Source organism: Diadema antillarum, unplaced genomic scaffold, assembly GCF_040938485.1.
Source record: "Diadema antillarum isolate AM-2024a unplaced genomic scaffold, OU_Dant_1.0 seq00000724_RagTag, whole genome shotgun sequence".
Lineage (NCBI taxonomy): Eukaryota > Metazoa > Echinodermata > Echinoidea > Diadematoida > Diadematidae > Diadema > Diadema antillarum.
Genome location: NW_027271627.1, coordinates 32003 through 46191, shown reverse-complemented (window position 1 = coordinate 46191; position 14189 = coordinate 32003). Strand labels below are relative to the sequence as shown.

General features: G+C 38.7%; 1 protein-coding gene across 2 annotated transcripts in view; it reads right to left on the bottom strand.

Moving 5' to 3' along the window:
- LOC139738138 (uncharacterized) overlaps positions 1-501 on the bottom strand; it is a 140385-nt gene extending 139884 nt beyond the window's left edge. Inside the window, exon 1 of one of the 2 annotated variants that reach the window (XM_071648800.1) lies at positions 439-501. The gene's annotated coding sequence lies outside the window, so the exon portion shown is untranslated. Of the gene's footprint in view, positions 1-147 lie in introns of both variants that reach the window. The other variant, XM_071648799.1, reaches the window with a different exon arrangement.
- Between the last annotated feature and the right edge of the window lie 13688 nt (positions 502-14189).

Here is a 14189-nt window from a genome sequence, read left to right as displayed (position 1 = left end):
GATGCAAATTAGAATTCTGGTATATGGCATGCCAACGGATACTCCCGAAATCAGTAAAGAAATATACATTCAATAGAAACTTTATTACAAATAGCCCCCGATTTATGCACACTTCAGTTCTATAATGTGTGTTGACCACTCACTCACCTCAGGCCAAGCTGTCAAGTCCACCAGTCAACCAGTTGAGAATTACTACGACTCTTACATTTAGGCTTTAAACATAAGTCTACATGGAACCGATGTGACATGTCGGTCCTTCCGATTCCGATCCGCAGGTCATGTAAATCATGGAACGTATGTAGACATGAGCCAGTAAAGGAGATGTTAAAATTTCAAGTGGCAATATGACCAACAGAATCTAGTTACGTGTATCACAAAACATCGCAATTGGCAATCTGACAAGAAGAAGAGAAAAGATAGAAAAAACAAAATTATTACCACCAGGTTGTTCAGTCTGCAACTTCTGACAGAGAAATGCAAGTATAATCCCTGATCTCTATCATGATCCGCCAATCGCATGAATTTCTGAGTAAACAAGTTAAACAAACAACAAAAACAAAAAAAAGCAAAAAAAAAAAACAAACAACCACAAACAAACTGCAACCTTTGAGCGTGTTTGAGTAGGCACCTCCCCCTTCAAATCACATGATTTCAGAATGCATGGAACAAAACCCCTATTTGACTGGTTACCTGTGGGTTTGTAATGTTCAAACATTCAATACTTGGGATATGTTATACACAGTAAAAACATCGGTGTTAGATTTAACACCATGGGTGTTAAATCTAACATCGAGCAAGCTTCAATAGAGGACCACACCCACAGGTGTAGAAAATGTATTGTGACGGTGTTAAAAAGTGTTCAAATGGCACTTCGTGGTGTTAATTTGACACTGTGGCTGGTGATATTTTTTGACACTGCGCTACAGTTAATTCAATAATGACACTGCATGGTGTTGATTTGATATTGGTGGTGTTAATTTCAATGGTATAACACCCGTCCAGCTTCAATAGGAAACCACACCAACTAGTGTTACTTTGCTGTAAATGTGTTTAAACATTTTTTTTTTTCAAAAATCAAGTACTTTATCGGAAAACTCATTATCGTCTTGTTGAAGTTGAAAATTAACAAGAAGTGCAGTAACTAAGAAACTATTAAAAAACTATTTCATTTTGAAAAGACACCCGGAGGTGTTAATCTAACACCATGAATGAGCATTGGAAATTAAACACCAGCTCGGTGTTTCATATTCAACACCGGACTTTTTGCAGTGTAGGATTTTATATCGTCATGTGACAAATTATAACATTGCTACCATGTCCATAATGTTGAGAACGATAGTTAATAAGAGAAGAAAAGTGTGTCCTACCGTGGCGACATTAACTGTTTAGTGAATCCTGTACACCATCTAGTCAAAAAATAGTGTTATCATCTGAGGGGCCCTGAAACAGTGCGTGACATGTTTTGTATTAAATGGTGTACATGCCTCCATGCCTGAGAACGATAGTTAAATAAGGGAAGAAAAGTGTGTCCTACCGTGGCGACATTAACTGTTTAGTGAATCCTGTACATTATCTAGTCAAAAAATAGTATTATCATCTGAGGGGCCCTGAAACAGTGCGTGACATGTTTTGTATTAAATGGTGTACATGCCTCTATAACAAGATTTGATTTTGTCAACAGTGGTACTTTTTCTCATTTATTTCATTATAATTCACGGACGTGAAATATAGACATTTATTTGCTTTTGATTCTTGCATGGGAATCACGTGTTAGCCTAGAGACAAATCAATGTTATGTTGTATAAATACACTGATTACTGTAATAAATTTACATCAGTTTTTTCTTTTTAAACTATGATCATAGTCAATATAGGGTCTACATTCCAATTGCTTTATTGGCTCTTGCGCAATGTTGTTTTACAACTCGACCTTAATTGGTTGCGGTGAAGTAACGGTGCGCCTTAGGTCATCACGACATTTTGTCACGCATTGATTCAGTGCATCCAAGATAATGTAGACCAGTACTCATTTTATCCCCAGGTAGATATTCATAACAGCATTTCTGATTATCATTTGTGTTTTCAGTAAAAACACAAGACATCTAATGCACATCTTACCTTCCTTCTTTAAGTCTTACCCGCCATTGGTAAACTTCATACTGGTCTTTCTGGAATTCTCCAAAATTTTTGATACCATCGACAATGATACACTTATTCATTTTTCATTATGGTATCGAGATAAGGACGTGGAGTGGTGCAGGAGCTATTTTACTTATCGCATACAATTTGTTCTATCAGAGGTTAATGTAACGTTTCTTTATACCGGGTGTCCCCCCCCCCCCCCCAAAAAAAAAAAAAGCGGAACGGTAGATTTTCAGTACCTTGCGGTCTAAAAGTTATATATCTTTTGACATCATTAGAAAGAGCATCTTCCGCAGAAGACTAAGATACCAAAATCATTAAATTTGGTTCAGTACTTTTTATTCTACACCAATTTCTGAAAATGCAGTCATTGTCAAATTTCGCCGGATTTTTGCGACTTATGAGATAATAATTTGAGTGCGACACGCGATCCATACGCTGAATATTGTGTAAGCTCGGTGATCCATGTCAACAAAAGATACAGCTTTCACATTGGGCACGGGCCAGGAAAAAACAGTGTGTGTGTGTGTGTGTGTGTGTGCGCGCGCTCCCAATAGGGCTCACACCTGTAAATAAAATGGACTGTCCCAGACCCCTTCACAAATTCGTACCAAAGATACCAAAATAAATGAAGAAAAAAATTAATTAAAAATCAATGATGTAGTTTGGCAAAAAACTGAATAGCTGTAGATATTGAGTATGAATTCCTCTACAAACTGCATTTTGGTTGGAAGATGAAAGCTTTTCTGATGGAATTTGAGGGGACTATATTTCATTGGGTACGTGTACGGAAAATAGGTGATTTTTTGAGTGATAAGAACTCGTAGTCTGGCTTTGCGGACCCCTGGACAGAATTAGAGCAGAACAACCCACCCTGGCAATCTGATGGATGAAAGGTAATATCTCACTTATTCAGGTTAGTGAAGATGAAACACCTCATTTCTCCCAGCTATTTTACAGATTTTTTTGAAATTTGAATTTTAACACACGTCTCTATGGGGAATTATCTACCCGTGTGACCCCTATAGAGAATGCACGCAATACATGCAAGTCTATGGGAGGTATTCATCCCATACAAGCTCTGCTGGTCTATGTTGATCTTGTATTGTGTCAGATCTCTCTTCCTCCCTCCCCCTTCTCCTCCCTACTCCCCCCCCCCTCCCTCTACCTCTCTCCTCTACTCCCCCCCCCCCCCCAACTCTATCTTGCTACAATTTCTTTTCTTAATATTATGTTCTTGTGGTACTAGATCTTAGTAAATAGCAGTCATCAGTATCACACAACTTTGAATGACTTCTTGTATTGTGTATCTTGTATTGTGTCAGATCTCTTCCTCCCTCCCCCTTCTGCTCCCTACCCCCTCCCTCTACCTCTCTCCTCTACTCCCCCCCCCCACTCTTCCTTGCTACAATTTCTTTTCTTAATATTATGTTCTTGTGGTACTAGATCTTAGTAAATAGCAGTCATCAGTAGCACACAACTTTGAATGACTTCTTGTATTGTGTATCTTGTATTGTGTCAGATCTCTTCCTCCCTGCCCCTTCTGCTCCCTACCCCCTCCCTCTACCTCTCTCCTCTACTCCCCCCCCCCCCACTCTTCCTTGCTACAATTTCTTTTCTTAATATTATGTTCTTGTGGTACTAGATCTTAGTAAATAGCAGTCATCAGTATCACACAACTTTGAATGACTGTGTTAATCTTGTATTGTGTATCTTATATTGTGTCAGATCTCTTCCTCCCTCCACTTCCCCTCCCTACCCCCTCTCTCTACCTCTCTCCCCTACTCCCCCCTCCTCAACTCTGCCTTGCTACTATTTCTTTTCTTAATATTATGTTCTTGTCACTACATCTTAGTACATAGCAGTCAGTCATCAGTATCACACAACTTTGAATGACTGTGTTATTTTAATGTATTTCTTTGTTTTGGCTACCACTGAAACAGCTCAAAATACATAAAGTTAGTCTGTTTGACAAAACAAAGTCTTATCAAGTACTTTGTAGGCTATAAGGTGATGGAGACACACCCACAATCAAGGATAACTGCCTGGATCTATGTATTCATCTTATGAAGAACTGATCAAAACTGCAAGATTTATTTTAAAAAAAACCCTAAAGGGCATGATTTTCTAAAAGTGTCCCTTTGAGAAGCTTTATAATTGTTGAAAGTGTAATTTCTCATATGATGTAGGGGCAAATATCATAAAAAACACATTTATGATGTTTAAAAGTCAAATAAGAAATATGACCTCCACTATAGAGAATGCACGCAATACATGCAAGTCTATGGGAGGTATTCATCCCATACAAGCTCTGCTGGTCTATGTTGATCTTGTATTGTGTCAGATCTCTCTTCCTCCCTCCCCCTTCTCCTCCCTACTCCCCCCCTCCCTCTACCTCTCTCCTCTACTCCCCCCCCCCCCAACTCTATCTTGCTACAATTTCTTTTCTTAATATTATGTTCTTGTGGTACTAGATCTTAGTAAATAGCAGTCATCAGTAGCACACAACTTTGAATGACTTCTTGTATTGTGTATCTTGTATTGTGTCAGATCTCTTCCTCCCTCCCCCTTCTGCTCCCTACCCCCTCCCTCTACCTCTCTCCTCTACTCCCCCCCCCCCCCCACTCTTCCTTGCTACAATTTCTTTTCTTAATATTATGTTCTTGTGGTACTAGATCTTAGTAAATAGCAGTCATCAGTATCACACAACTTTGAATGACTGTGTTAATCTTGTATTGTGTATCTTGTATTGTGTCAGATCTCTTCCTCCCTCCCCTTCCCCTCCCTACCCCCTCTCTCTACCTCTCTCCCCTACTCCCCCCCCCCCCTCCTCAACTCTGCCTTGCTACTATTTCTTTTCTTAATATTATGTTCTTGTCACTACATCTTAGTACATAGCAGTTAGTCATCAGTATCACACAACTTTGAATGACTGTGTTATTTTAATGTATTTCTTTGTTTTGGCTACCACTGAAACAGCTCAAAATACATAAAGTTAGTCTGTTTGACAAAACAAAGTCTTATCAAGTACTTTGTAGGCTATAAGGTGATGGAGACACACCCACAATCAAGGATAACTGCCTGGATCTATGTATTCATCTTATGAAGAACTGATCAAAACTGCAAGATTTATTTTAAAAAAAACCCTAAAGGGCATGATTTTCTAAAAGTGTCCCTTTGAGAAGCTTTATAATTGTTGAAAGTGTAATTTCTCATATGATGTAGGGGCAAATATCATAAAAAACACATTTATGATGTTTAAAAGTCAAATAAGAAATATGACCTCCACTATAGGGCTCACACCTGTAAATAAAATGGACTGTCCCAGACCCCTTCACAAATTCGTACCAAAGATACCAAAATAAATGAAGAAAAAAATTAATTAAAAATCAATGATGTAGTTTGGCAAAAAACTGAATAGCTGTAGATATTGAGTATGAATTCCTCTACAAACTGCATTTTGGTTGGAAGATGACAGCTTTTCTGATGGAATTTGAGGGGACTATATTTCATTGGGTACGTGTACGGAAAATAGGTGATTTTTTGAGTGATAAGAACTCGTAGTCTGGCTTTGCGGACCCCTGGACAGAATTAGAGCAGAACAACCCACCCTGGCAATCTGATGGATGAAAGGTAATATCTCACTTATTCAGGTTAGTGAAGATGAAACACCTCATTTCTCCCAGCTATTTTACAGATTTTTTTTGAAATTTGAATTTTAACACACGTCTCTATGGGGAATTATTTACCCGTGTGAGCCCAATATGGAAGCGTTCTCTTTTGTTGACATGGATCAACGAGCTCACACAATTCACCGTATATGGAACGCGTGTCGCACCCAAATTATTATCTCATAAGTCGCAAAAAATTGAAAATGACTGCATTTACAGAAATTGGCGTAGAATAAAAAGTACTGAACCAAATTTAATAATTTTGGTATCATGGTCTTTTGCGGAAGATGCTCTTTCTGATGATGTCAGAAAATATATCACTTTTAGAACGAAAGGTACTGAAAATCCACCGTTCCACTTTTTTGGGGACACCCGGTATAGATACTACAGTAAGCTGCAGTGCTATTATGAACATGAATATGTTATTGTCAATATTATGATTTACTCTGGATTGGATCATTGCAAATCAAAGCGATTTCTGCGGGATTTTTTCTTTGGCTCGATTGAAATGTGTGATGCAGGGTTTGTTAACACCCGGGGAAGGACATAATTAAACCGATTGGCTGGGATTCACAAACCAAGGTAGATTGATATAGCCTGTGGATATACACACATTTTTAGTACCTATTTCTAGGTAACACATCACGTACCTACCATCGGGCATTCAGTGATAAATGCACACCAACATACATAATGAATAGTGGGTTCTTTCTCGCTGTTTGTGTGTGTGTGTGTGTGTGTTATGGGGTAGGACTTTGTGGCAGTTTCATAGCACAGAAGTATAAGAGAGACGCAAAAATAAGGTTTGATTCGGAGAGGTACTTCAACTTGCTGGTTTGAGGCTTTATTGGCACGGACCTCATGGCCCTCGTTACGGTGGTGTACATGTGCGTATCGTATAGTGCCGTTGCCATGGGCACACTATGATTGGTTACATTATACAACATCCCCCTCCCTTTTAAGAAAGTTACAGAGTGTACCTTTTATGACAGCAAGTTTGTTTTGTATGCCAGTACCAATAATTTTTAAAATTCGCTTTCCAACGAACTAACAAGCTGCAACACTTTTATCATTTTCATACAACAGCTAAAACAGTGTATGCATGCTTCTCAAAACATTCCGTTAGGTTGCACACTTATGATAGTTACATAATAAACATTTCAACTAACTTCATTCTTCTAGTGAGTACTACTTGTATGCGTCGGTGTGAATGCAACCGCATGATGCAAAAGTATCTCTTTTGCTTGCTAGTTAACACAGAAAACTTCAACTTTCAACAATTCAGAGTCAATACTGAATTATACAACTCTGACAGAGCTGTTCTGCGGTTAACATAGATCAACAAAATTTGATAACTTGGGTGTCCGAAGACTGAGTGGATACTGTTTAACACATTGTGTTATCACAATTAAAACTCTTGTATTCTCAGGTATATGAGCGTCCGCCTTAATCACTTCTCACATTAAAAAAGTAGGACATTATAATATAATCCATCAGTGTTGTTTATAAAAGTACAACTTGATACATCATAATGTAACAACAATGTTCAGGAGTCTACCCAGTTTTTGGGCATTGCAATTATGTTGCATAACTCAATATCAAAATTTAGAACTTACATATATCATCTCCTCCCCCATCACACATCTGAAGATATCTCATCTAATCTTCTTAGTTGTATGCGTGCATGAACATTGTGTCTCTATAACGCAGTGACTTTAAGACCACTCTACCGGACCTAGTAACTGTGGTACCTGGCTCCAAATGCTTGTTACCAGTCCTTCCAGTTTTTAGGATTGGTTTGGGAGGGAGTTGTGTCGGAGTGTTCCGTGGTTCTGTTACAGCCCCATCAGCGAAGTTCACACGTCTACGTACTGGAAGCATTGCTTCTGTGCTTTGTGGAGGGGTTTTGAATTATTCATAAGTTTAGCTGAAATTTTGAAGTGCGCAAGCGCGTGGACTTCATAAATTTCTATGGCTTGGCCATTTTATTTTTACAGGATGCACGGACTCGCATACTGTACATTATTTACATACATGATCACGTGTGATCACTACGTGAGTGCGTACGTGCTCGCTATTCAGTTTACATTCGATTCGCAGTTCATTAGCGCCCTACGTAACCCCGCTGGAAATATGCGGGCAGCTAGCCGAGAGCATCGTGATTGTCAGCCAGGGCAGCCAGCGTGGATAGGAGAGCAAGGACATGCGTAGTTCACGTGAAATGTACAAATTTAGAAGTCACAATTTCCACAGCCATAGGGTTGTGGAATTGATGCCACGTTACCACTATTCGTACATGCATAAATGGCCAAATAAGAGTTCTTTAAAAATCTTTTGCACGACCTTTTTTGTCGATCGGGTACTAGTATTCGTAACTTACACCGCTACCACAGTAGGCCTACTCCGTACCACTACTGCCAGCATAGGCGCCGGAAGTGGGGGGGGGGGGGGGGGGCGGCCGCCCCCCCAATCCAAAAAGTGGGGGGGGGGGCAAAACGCATTTTTGCCCCCCCCCCAAAAAGCCCCCCCCCCAAAAAAAAAGTACTAATAATGATAATAAAAATAAATGAATAAACAAAGAAAATTAAATAAATATGTATATGAATAAAAGGGAAAAAATATGGCTACAAACGGCAGCTTTTGGACTGTAAAATGTCAAAATTTTCAAGCTCGCTCGCTTCGCTCGCTCGCATCCAGCAGTTGAGCCCGGTGCGCCTCCCCCTTAATTTCTAAAGCGAAAAACATAGCCACGACGGCAGTTGTTGGACTCTAGAATGTCAAAATGTTCAAGCTCGCTCGCTTCGCTCGCTCGCATTGAATCGTTATGCCATTCTCCTAATGTTGCTGACAGTAATTGCCAGTAGTTGCGCCCGATGCCCCCACCCCTTAATTTCCAAAGCGAAAGATAAATATAGCTACAAACGGGAGTTTTGGGACTGTAAAATGTCAAAATTTTCAAGCTCGCTCGCTTCGCTCGCTCGCATTGAATCGTTATGCCACTCTCCTAATGTTGCTGCCAGTAATTGCCAGCAGTTGCGTCCGATGCCCCCCCCCCCTTAATTTCCAAAGCGAAAGATATAGCTACAAACGGGAGTTTTTGGACTGTAAAATGTCAAAATTCTCAAGCTCGCTCGCTTTGCTCGCTCGCATTGAATCGTTATGCCATTCTCCTAATGTTACTGCCAAATTACCAGCAGTTGCGCCCGATGCGCCGCCCCATTAATTTCCAAAGTGAAAGATAAAGCTACAAACCCCTCGCTTCGCTCGCTCGCATTGAATCGTTATGCCATTCTCCTAATGTTGCTGCCAATAATTGCCATTAGTTGCGCTCGATGCGCCCCCATTTATTTCAAAGCGAAATATGTAGCTACAATTAAAACTCCAGTTTTGGAACTGTAGAATATCAAAATTTTCAAGCTCGCTCGCTTCGCTCGCTCGCATTTTATTGTTATGCCATTCACCTTATGTTGCTGACAGTATATAATTTGTCGATCGTTTCACACCGTCATTCCATCCATGTAATGAAAACTTACAATGTTCCTCAATGACTGCGTTGTTGAATGTATCACATTCCGTAATGTATTGTAGTCCCATTATTGCTCACGCACACACGCACAAGCATAGTACAAACCGTCAAAATTACTTTATGGTTCCCCCCATGTTTCGACCCACCGTACGCCACTTTACATATATATATATATATACATATATAATAGATGTGTGTGCGCGTGTGTGTGTGTGTGTGTGTGTATGTGTATATTGTGTAACATATGCATGGTCTAATCTTGAGCCCCCTCCAATGTTTGCCCCCCCCCCCCCCAATCCAAAACTGCTTCCGGCGCGCCTGACTGCCAGGCTATGATTTATGAAGCGGACGTGTACATGTATTCACAATCGACTTCTCAGTGCTGCCAGTGAACATGGTGACTCGAGCATCTCGAGTGCACTTTCGAATTACAACGATAAGATCATTACAAATCCACATGTAAACATGTAATAATAGTAGACCGAATTTCAGTAGAGTCTAGTTCTGTGTTTTTTTTTTTGTTTTTTTTTTATTCAAGTTCCATATTCCACATTCCATATTCAGGTTTCATATTCCATTTGATTTCGGAGTAAAATATGTATAACACAACATTCAATTTTAGACATAATTTCACAAATGTATAAGGACATGTAATAAAATTATGTGTAAATATGAGGAACCTACTAAAAAGCAATGCTTGTAGGATGTAGGTTCCAAAGAAATAATATAAGCCTTTAGTACTACATGCTAATTACGAAAGATGACGAAACACATGCGAAAATCGGTATGTCGAGATTATAATAAACTCTACGGAATGTACAAAATAGTTTATGATGTTCAAGGTAAAACTCAGGGATTCAATGCTACATAAAATTGCACTGTTGGTCAAAGATATGTGGTCAAATGATGTCACCCGAGCGAGGCATCATTGCGAATAAGAACAGATATATCAAAATGGTCACAGCAAGTAACTACACATAAGAATTTAAAAAATTGGCTTTTAGATTTTGCTTAAAGGAACTTAGAGAACTTGATTGCAGCCGAACAGAATCTAACTCATTCCAGAAAGAAGGACCGGTAGAAGTAATTGTCTTAAGGGCTAAAACTGGGGAAAAGTGATATGATCCACTTTGTCTTGTAGGGTAACTATGAATTTCACTGTTTTTAACAAACATTGAGGAAAATAAACTAGGAAGATCGCCAATGCTCAACTTATACATAAAAATTCCAACGTGATACAAATACAAATCAGAAACCTTTAGTAATTTACTGGAAACAAACAATTCATCTGTATGATCCAAAAAATGTGCACGATTTATAATCCGCAAGGCCTTTTTCTGAATCAAAAATAACGATTCGATTTTAGTCTTAGAGCAATTCCCCCAGGCCAACATTCCGTAATTTAAGTAAGGTAATAATAGAGTTGAATAGAGGGAATGCAATATTGGCTTGGGGAAAAGGTACTTCAATTTGTGAATAACTCCAACGTTTTTACACAACAACTTACATAAAAAGTCAACATGAACCTTCCAAGAAAGATTACTATCAATATAGATACCTAAAAATTTTGTTTAATCTATTTGATTTAACTGCAAACCATTCACTAATACTGGACCTGAAAGAAACTTTATTGTATTACTAAAGACCATAGTCTTGTTTATATTGAGCGATAATGTATTCGCCTGTATCCATTCAAATACCAGTTGCAGTTCGTTATTCACAGAATCAAGCAACACATAAGGATCTGAGTGAGAATAAAGAAGACTTGTGTCATCTGCAAACAGAAGAAAAGACAGCAGAGAGGATGAGTTGCGGAAGTCATTAATATAAAGAATAAATAAAAGAGGACCTAAGAGGGAGCCCTGTGGAACGCCACAGCAAATCGAACCTATTTCCGAGTCATGGTTATTCACAGTAACAAACTGAGTTCTTTCGGTAAGATAACTTCTGAACCACTCCAAGGCCTTTCCACGAATGCCGTAATGATTTAATATGTACAAGAGTATTTCGTGGTCTATTGTGTCAAAGGCCTTGGAGTAGTCCAGAAACAAGCCGACTGTATGCGACTTTGAGTCTATAGCTTTCGAAACTTTCTCTACGAGTAATAATATAGCATGAGTGGTTGCGTGTTTTTTTCCGGAATCCGAATTGATTATCAGTTAAAATATCACATTCATTCAAAAATTTAAGTAAACGATTATAAACCACCTTCTCAAGTATTTTAGAAAAAGAAGACAATAATGATATTGGTCGATAATTTCCCAACTCATCCTCTCTACCCTTCTTATAGATTGGTAGAACTTTGGCAATTTTCATTTGAGTGGGCACAATGCCAGTAAGTAAAGACAGATTCAAAATGTGGGCTAATGGTGAAAGAATTTCATTTATAATACATTTTATGAGATGATTAGAAAATCCATCGTGACCTGCACTCTTCTTGGGGGAAAGGGAATTAACAATATCTAAGACCTCTGCTTCAAGTACAGGGAGAAAAAATAGAGACTGAGGATTGGAATTTAGTAGATATGAGTGGAAAGGTCTGTGTGCAGATGAAATGTTCAAATTTGGACCAATATTAACCAAAAAAAAAAGAATTGAATACTTCCGCAATTTCTCCATCATCTGTTATATTCTTGCCTTCACAGACAATCTTATCAATCACACTTTCATTTTCATGTTTATAAATTACATTATTAATTATACACCAAGTAGATTTTACATCTCACTTATGCTGTTCAAACAAGGAACAAAAATAATCCTTTTTCGCTTTACGTAACAGGGATGTAAGGGTATTCCGATACTTGATGTACTTTGATTTATTCAAAGCTGTGTTATGTGATTTGTATCTGTAAAACAGAGTATTTTTCTTGTTTATGGATCTGAGTAAGGCTTTAGTTATCCAAGGTGAACGTGGAACTGTTTTATAATTTCCTCTTTGATTTCTCAATGGAAAATGTGAGTGAAATAAGGGTAACAAAGTGTTCATAAATCTATCATACGCATCGTTCGGGTCAATGGAATCAAAAACTTCATTCCATTCCATTGAGGATAAACTATGTTTAAACAGCTGAATATCATAATCAGAAAATATTCTTGTTTGCGATGAATTATTACACATCTTTTGTTTCTGTGATTCAGGTATAACAGGATTGGTAGAAACTATAACGGGAAAATGATCTGATATGTCTGTTACAACAATACATTGATCAACATAAGTGTGATTGTTTGAGAATACATTATCAATCAGTGTTGCGGAAGCTCCACATAATCTTGTTGGCTTGGTAATACAAGGAGTGAAAAAGGATGATACCATGGTATTTAGAAAAACACGTGTTTGCGGCTTTTCATAATCAAATAAGTCTAAATTAAAGTCGCCCATTATATAACTGTGTTTGTTGCGGAGATAGGGCGAATCTAAAATAAATTCAAGGATTGACATAAAATCAGAATGATTACAGTTCGGTGGCTTATAAATTTCTCCTATTAACACATTCTTACCGTCTGGCGTACTTATATCAATAAAGATACTTTCAATTGAATCCGACATGTAATTCAACTGGGTTACCATTTCAAATTTCAAATCATTCTTCACATAAAATGCCACACCTCCAACCCTTCTACAAACTCTATTATTTGTGACCAGTGTATAACCGTCTAATTGTACTAGAGAAGTGAAGTTTTCGGTCATCCAGGTTTCACATAACCCCAAAACTGAGGGTTTTACATTCAACGTATCAAGAAAAAAAGTTAATTGATCAATGTTTTTAATCAAACTCCTTATGTTATGGTGCAAAACTGAAAAAGTATAATATTCCGTTTTAAAAGACTTAAGCTTTGCTACATGTTGGGGTAATATATAACTAGATGTTCTTAGTTTCTGGTGAGAAAAAACATCATGGTTATCATAAATAAAATCAAGATCAGGCATATCAGCATTTAGAGTTTTGATATCTTCGATTCCATTACATACATTCGCTAACATTTTGTAACAGACATACCTGAGGAAGATGACAAGATGTTATAACATTGGTTGGAATCACCTACAAAGTTTCTAAAGAATGCAACAGTTTTCAAACTGATTAGTTGATTAGAAGTAGGTGATATGTCGGCGTGATTGTATCAGACGTACAAGGTGATATGTGTGTGTAATGTGATGTGTGTTGTAGAGCAATCGCAAGCGACAGTTATTTTCCTGCATGTTAGTTGCTCATTGATCGGACGAACCACGTGAGTGCAGTGACATGTTTACGCTCGAACCAGGGAGGGGTGAGAGAGACCTCCCTGCTCGAACGTATGTACATGCACAACACACACACACACACACACACACACACACTACACAGGTACTACTACTACTACTAGTAATAGGTAGCTCGCTGCATGTGTATACAGAGAGTAGGGCTGTGCGAGTCGAGTTCGTTCATTGTGCACAAGTTGGCCAAGTCCATGCGCTTGCGCACTTCAAAATTTCAGCTAAACTTATGAATGATTCATGTCCTGTAGCGTTTCCATGTACGAAAAAAAAAATATTCGCACCCGGCGAGGGATCCATGTTTGGTCCTGGGCATCTCGGAGTCTAACTCTGTCCCACGTGTAGTGCCGGAAGACTGGGTTCTGCCATCTTGTCATGGTCCTCCTTCATTCGCTGCGGTCGTTTCACCAGATTGTCATAGATCTCATCCGAGTTACGATGACTGGAGACGTGGTGACTGGGAAGGGTAGTGCGTATCTGTCTTCCGAGCAGGAGCTCTGCTGGGGAGGGAGGATGGGATCCCAGTGGGGTTGCACGGTAGTGTAGAAGTGCAATCTGGATATCTTGACCAGTTTCCTTGCATTTCTTCATGCGGGATT